Raw genomic sequence first — 7,432 nt, 5'->3', positions numbered from 1 at the left:
TAACAAGAGTGAAACTCCATCTCAAAAAAATAAAAAAATAAAAAAAATAAAAGATAATAGGGCCAGGCATGGTGGTTTATGCCTGTAATCCCAGCACTTTGGGAGGCCAACATAGGCAGATCACCTAAGGTCAGGAGTTCTAGACCAGCCTGGCCAACATGGTGAAACCTCGTCTCTACTAAAAATACAAAAAATTAGCTGGGCATGGTGACACACGCCTGTAGTCCCAGCTACTCAGGAGGCTGAGACATGAGAATCGCTTGAATCCTGGGGGTGGAGGTTGTGGTAAGCCAAGATGGTGCCACTGCATTCCAGCCTGGTGACAGAGTGAAACTCTGTCTCAAAAAAAAAAAGTACTGGGATGTCTCATTAAATTAGTGATGGCTGCCTGGATGTTCATTATATTTTTACTATTTAAATGATACATATACTTGTATCTAGATATATGTACAAATATGTATATTTTATATGTATAAAATACATATAAATACATACATATGTTTTTCTTAATGTATGAGATATTTCACAATACAAAGTTTAAAAGCAAGCATGTAAGGGCCAGGTCACATGGTGCCTTGTACCCAAGGCCCACTGCAGGCACACCATAAACGTGCACTGAATAGTTTCTCAACCATTGAGTTCTGGATCAGGTCCCTCTTGCTCATGCACAGTGAAGCTCCAGCTCTGGCAGGCTGCCGTCCCCCCACCACCCAGGGTGGCTGGTGGAGGTTCTGGGATCCTCCCACTGTCACCCCAGCAGCCTGAAGCTTCTGGGCCCAAGAGGGATTGCTAGGCTGGTCCCAGCTGCTCAGTTATAGAATGCTGAGGGACAGGTCTCCAGACCCAGGGACCAGAGTGGGAGGCTCCTTCCCCAGCCTCTTAGGCAGGGGTGGCAATTCAGGATCCCCAGTTCCAGGGAAAGGATCCAGGGCCTGAGTTCATGGGGATGAGTGGCATTCAGAAGTCTGGATCCCACATGGCTCCCAGATCAGCAAAGATTCCATGCCCCATGAACAGCTGGCATCAAATGGCACAGTCTCTGACCTGATGGGGTCATGCACGTCAGGTGACCAGAGTGGCCTGGTAACCAGATTAAAGGGTCTTGTTTTTTGTTTTTTGTTGTTGTTGTTTTTGAGACACAGTTTTGCTTGTGTTGCCCAGGCTGGAGTGCAATGGTGCGAACTCAGCTCACTGCCACCTCTGTCTACCAGGTTCAAGTGATTCTCCTGCCTCAGCCTCTCAAGTAGCTGGGATTACAGGCATGCACTATCACGCCTGGCAAATTTTGTATTTTTAGTAGAGATGGAGGTTTCTCTGTGTTGGTCAGGCTGGTCTCGAACTCCCAACGTCAGGTGATCTGCCCACCTTGGCCTTCCAAAGTGCTGGGATTACAGGCGTGAGCCACTGTGCCCGGCTAAAGGGTCTTGTTCATATCTTGTTCTGTAAAATCTCTGGGCCTTGGTCCAACTCTAGGGACTGTCACAGGTTAAGAGAGCCCAACAACAATGGAGACTGGGTTTTGCACCAGCCAGACAGAGCAAGACCTCTGAGTGCATTTTTAAAAATAGCCCATTTCTTGCCTACCTAAATGTGTGCACCAGTACCCATCCCCACTACACCCGCTTCTGCCTTTTTTCTCCCTTCTGTTTCTTCTGACTCTCTAAGTCCCTGTCCCCACCTCCCTCTCTTTCCCAGATTCTGCCTGCCCCACCCCCAATCCCCTCCCCTGCTGAGACCCCAGGCTCTCAGGCTGGCTTCCAGACCCCCATAGCAGGCTCTAGTTCCAAGCAAAAGAGGCTTTTTGCTGTGAGTGCGTCGGATACCAGGGCTTCCCTTCCCTTTCCCTCCAACCCTTCCATCCTCCTCCTCCCATTTCTGAGGACACAGCAGCCACTCCCACCCCTGCCCCAGAGACATGCTGGGATGAAGGAACAGCAGGGCTCAGGCTGTGGTCAGATGTGCAGCTGCCTTTCCCTTCTACAGAAAGCCAGAGTTCAGCTGGCTTGTGTATGTTTTCCTTTTTTCTACCATTCAGATTCCTCTGGGATAGCTCATGTATTGTTGAGCTCCCTTGCTGCAGCTCTGCTTGGCAGAGTCCTGGGGACCCATAGAACCAGCCTAGAAGAGTAGGTCAAACTCAAGGTCACTCAGACCAAGGCTGAGCTAGACCAGGCTCTGAGCTCCCAGCCTCCCTCCTATTCCCCAACCTGAGGCCCAAGGGCTAAACCTGGCAACGACTCTCCTTCCCCACTTGGTAGGGAACCCTGCTCAGATCCAGCCTGAGATACTCCATGCTCTCCCTGGCCCTGACCTATGGCCTCTGACCTTGACACAGTTCCCCTTCATCCTTCATCCCTCTAGACTTGGGGTTCCTGAGATCAGACCTATGTTTCCCCACCCCCTCAGACAGGGAGCCTCTGAGGCCTGGATTCCACAGAGGGGGGCCTAAAGGCAAGTCTGGGGTTTCTAGCTCGTTTTCTCAGATTAGGGGCTCCTTGGGGACAAGTCTGGGTCTGCCCATCCCCAATCCATGGCACCAGCTCCCTTGATGTCTGCTCACAGTGTTCTGCCAACAGTGAGAATAGACTTCCTTAGGGGAAGTAGCACAAGCCTAGGACAGAAGGAGGGGCACTCCCACAGAAATTCCTCCCCCTCTCACATCAGCTCTAGAGAGAGCCCTCCCTTCCCCCACCTTCCCTGCTATTTAGGCAAGAGTTGAACAGGGTGGAAAGAAGCCCAGGATGTGGGGAGAAAGGTCTAGGTTGAGTTACTTATTCACTTGGAGCCCCGGTTTGCTTATCCGTCAAATGGGAAAGGAAGAATACTATCTTCAGATGGTCTCTTTGTGTCTGCTTTTACCTGTCACTGCCAGGGATGGAAGGCAGCTGCACCATCTTGTCTAACCAACAATTTTTTTTTTTTTTTTTTTTTTTTTTGAGGCCAAGTCTTGCTCTGTCACCCAGGCTGGAGTGTAGTGACACAATCTTGGCTCACTGCAACCTCTGCCTCCTGGGTTCAAATGATTCCTCTGCCTCAGCCTCCTGAGTAGTTGGGATTACAGGCACGTGCCACCATGACCAGCTAATTTTTGTATTTTTACTAGAGATGGGGTGTCACCATGTAGGTCAGGCTGGTCTTGAACTCCTGACCCTGTGATCTGCCTGCTTTAGCCGCCCAAAGTGCTGGGATTACAGGCATGAGCCACCGCACCTGGCCCAACTATTTATTTTCTAGTGCCCCCTCAAATTAGAAGCACTCCAGGAGTCCCTCCCCTGGGACTCAACAAACCCTGGATAAACTTCCACTGCCGCACTAAAGTGTCACTTCTCATGTTGTGTTGGCACCTCTGGGCAGAGTCTGTCTCCTGACACACTGGGCTCCCCAAGGTCACTCGCTGAGTCCTGTTCTCTCAGTGCTGGGCCCAGGACAAGGCACAGAGTAGGGGCTCAGGGAGACTGCTCAGGCTCCCTACCTCGATTTTTGCCCCCTCCCCATCCCCACTCCCACTCCATTCGCCTCATCATACCTGCCAGGGACTCTGTGTCTCCACTGCTGCTGACTCTCCCAAACCCAGTGTCCTCCCATGTCTAATCTGGGAGGTCCTGGGAAGGACCCTGCACCATCACCCCATGACCTCTGGCAAACCCAACCCACTCCCCTCTAACCTTAAATTTCATTCATTTCCTTCTGCCACAAACGTAGGGGGTGGCGCTAAACTGTTACACTGGTGGCCCCCCAATGAACCAGGCCTCCATGGATCTATGCTATTGTGTGTCCCCTCCCATGTTGACTCTGGGCTTGGCTGTAGGACTTGCTTTGGTCAATGGGACACCAAGAAACGTGAAGCAAGCAGAGGTTTGATAAGCATTTGCACCCTGGGGCTTGTCCTCTTGGAAGCCAGCTACCACGTTGAAACATTATCAGCTAGACTCCTGAATGATGAGAGTCCATGGAAAAAGACTAGCCATCCTGGGCGATCCAGTCCCAGCTGAGCTCCCAGGCACACACATCAGCTAGGTGGAACCAGAACTGCCTTGCAGAGCCCCAGCCAAACCACAGAATTTTTAGAAATCATTTATCATTGTTTTATGCCACTAAGTTTTAGGGATAGTTTGTTTCTCAGCAATAAATAAGTGAAACAAGGGACACCATGAGTCCCCTCTTCCCTTTCCCTCTACATCCAGTCCTGTGGGATCCTCCTCTGGAATATTCACAGATCTGACCACTTCTCACCAACTCCCCAGGCACCATCATCTCTCACCTGGACTCCCTGTGTCCAGCGTTGCCTTCCTGCAATCACCAATCACCATACAGCAACCAGAGCCGCTCCTGGGCTCAAGATCCTCCAGACAGTGCCAATATCCCTTAGATTAAAAGAAGTCCCTCTCCCCCTTGCTCACTGCACTCAGACAACACTGACTTCCTTCCTGCTCCTCTAACGGGCTGAGCTTATCCCAACCTCAGGGCCTTTGCACCAGCTGTTCACTCTGCCTGGAACACTCTTCCTCTAAATCTTTCCATCTAGATCTTTCCATTCTCAGCTTAAATGTCTTCTCATCAGGTATGCTATCTATTGAAGAGGAAACTGAGGCTCGAAAAAGTGAGGGAATTTCCCAAGTTCACACAGTTAGAAAAAGGCTGGACCAGGATTCCATCCCAGGTCTGTTTGAGCCCTCTCTCCAGGGCACTTTCTGTCACATCAATGATTTGGGAGGCGAAGCTGTTGGCCATGGGCTCCTGAGAAAGGGGAAGAGCTGCAGGGGCTTCCTTCACTTATCCCCTCCATAAACACTCCCAGCAGGAGCCTTTGGGCCCTGCCCTGGGCTGGGTGTTGGGGACTCAGAGGTGAATCAGAACAGACCTTGCCCTCAGGAGTTCCAGTCTGGAGCCAGGAAAAACAGAAGGGGAGGTCAAGTTCACTCAGGGGCCCAGATGGCCTTGAGTTAGCATAGGGGACAGCCTTCTAGCTGGGGGCTCTCCAGGAAGGCTTCTGAGAGGCAGTGATATTGGCTGCGGTGAGTGGAAAGTGGGGTTGGTGTTCAGTGGCCTGAGCTGCAGTGCTCTTTCTGAGTAACCCCTCAGCTCGGCCATGTGTAGCCTTGCGTGTGTGTGTGTGTGTGTGTGTGTACGTGTGTGTGTGTGTTGTGTGTATATATGGGTGTCTGTGCTGTGTGTATGTGTGGGTGTGTAACAGTGAGAGAGTACTATGGTGGGGAACGAGAGTGCAGCCAAGAGAAGGACTGAATGAATGAATGCATTCCACTGATATAGAGACTGAAGCCCAGAGAGTCTGAGTCACTTGTCCAGGCTCACAAAGTCAACAAACAGTAATGGCAAGATTTGAATCCAGGTTTATCTCGACACCACACAGAGCCAGGTGAGGGAGCAGAAGTCCATATTTGTCAAGGCCAACCCCTTACTCACCATGTGATCTCAACTAACTCATTCCCCTCTCTCACCTCATTTTCTCATTGGCAAATTGAGGGGGTTGGATGAAGCTTCTTTTAGCACAAGGACTCTGGAAAATGTTTTTACTAGGGACTTGGAACCAAATGTCGGATCAAAGCATCAGCCCCTGCCTCAGCCTGGCACAAGATGGCTCCTCAGCCTGCAGCTCCCTATAGGCCCAGCAACGGGGTGCAGCACCGACTCAAGCCAGAGAACCCTAGGAATCCCTGGAGCCTCCCGCCCATCTAACAATGCAGCCTGAAGTTCCAGGGGGCTCCCCTTGCACCTCTGTCTACAGCTCCCACCCAGTGCAGAGCCCTGTTTCCTTGCCCCTCACCCACCTCACCGCTGCCCCCACCCCTAGGGTATCTTTTGTTTTTGAGACAGAGTCTCACCCTGTCACCCAGGGTGGAGTGCAGTGGCACGATCTAGGCTCACTGCAGCCTCCACCTCCTGGGTTCAAGCGATTCTCATGCCTCAGCCTCCTGAGTAGCTAGGGTTACCAGCCTGTGCCACCATGCCCGGCTAATTTTTGTATTTTTAGTAGAGATCTGGTTTCACCATTTGGTCTGGCTGGTCTTGAACTCCTGACCTCAAGTGATCTGCCCTCCTTGGCCTCCCAAAGTGCTGGGATTATAGGCATGACCCACTGAGCCCTGGCCTCCTCTGTTTCTCTCCAGCCTCCAGGACATGCCATCTTTGGCCAATGAAGGAAAAGGGAAAGGCAACTCTGAATGGTCACTGACCCATTTTCTGACCCGTCCAGACAACCTAACCAATCAGAGGAGCCAAGACAACCTCATCTCACACATTCCAATTCTGCCTCATCCTACTGGGTTCTGTCCCTTTCCACCCCAGGAGGTTCCCTTTCAGCTGCTTCCATTCAGAATTCTTTTTTTTTTTTTTTTTTTGTTTGGTGAGACAGAGTCTTGTTCTGTTGCCCAGGCTGCAGTATAATGGCACAATCTTGGTTTACTGCAACCTCCACCTTCCAGGTTCAAGTGATTCTTATGCTTCAGCCTCCCAAGTAGCTGGGATTACAGGTGCACACCACCATGCCTGGCTAATTTTTTGTATTTTTAGTAGACGGGATTTTGCAGTGTTGCCCAGATTGGTCTCAAACTCCTGAGCTTAGGCAGTCTGCTCACCTGGGCCTCCCAAAGTACTAGGATTACAGACATGAGCCACCGTACCCAGCCTTTTTTTTTTTTCCCCCAAGATGGAGTCTTGCTTGTTGCCCAGGCTGGAGTGCAGTGGCGCGATCTTGAATCACTGCAAATTCTGCCTCCCAGGTTCAAGCTATACTCTTGCCTCAGCCTCCTGAGTAGCTGGGATTACAGATGTGCACCATCACACCTGGCTAATTTTTATCTTTTTAGTAGAGACAGGGGTTTCTCCATGTTGCCCAAGCTGGTCTCGAACTCCTGACCTCAAGTGTTCCACCTGCCTTGGCTTCCCAAAGTGCAGGGATTATAGGCATAAACTACCGCACCTGGCCTCCATTCAGAATTCTAAGAGATTTGGCTGGGCATAGTGGCTCACGCCTGTAATCCCAGCACTTTGGGAGGTTGAGGCGGGCGGATCACAAGGTCAGGAGTTCGAGACCAGCCTGACCAACATGGTAAAACCCTGTCTCTACTAAAAATACAAAAATTAGGCTGGGTGCGGTGGCTCACGCCTGTAATCCTAGCACTTTGGGAGGCTGAGGTGGGTGGATCACCTGAGGTCAGGAGTTCAAGACCAGCCTGGCCAACATGGTGAAACCCCATCTTTAAATAAATAAATAAAATTACAAAAATTAGCCAGGTGTAGTGGTGCATGCCTGTAATCCCAGCTACTCGGGAGGCTGAGGCAGGATAATCACTTGAGTCCAGGAGGCAGAGGTTGCAGTGAGCCAAGATCATGCCATTGCACTCCAGTCTGGGTGACAGAGCAAGACTCTAATAATAATAATAATAATAATATAGTCGAAGATGGCTGCCCC

Source organism: Sapajus apella, unplaced genomic scaffold (genome assembly GCF_009761245.1).
Source record: "Sapajus apella isolate SASKATOON/1434 unplaced genomic scaffold, GSC_monkey_1.0 scaffold43, whole genome shotgun sequence".
Classification (NCBI taxonomy): domain Eukaryota; kingdom Metazoa; phylum Chordata; class Mammalia; order Primates; family Cebidae; genus Sapajus; species Sapajus apella.
Note: the sequence above shows the minus strand (reverse complement) of the source record.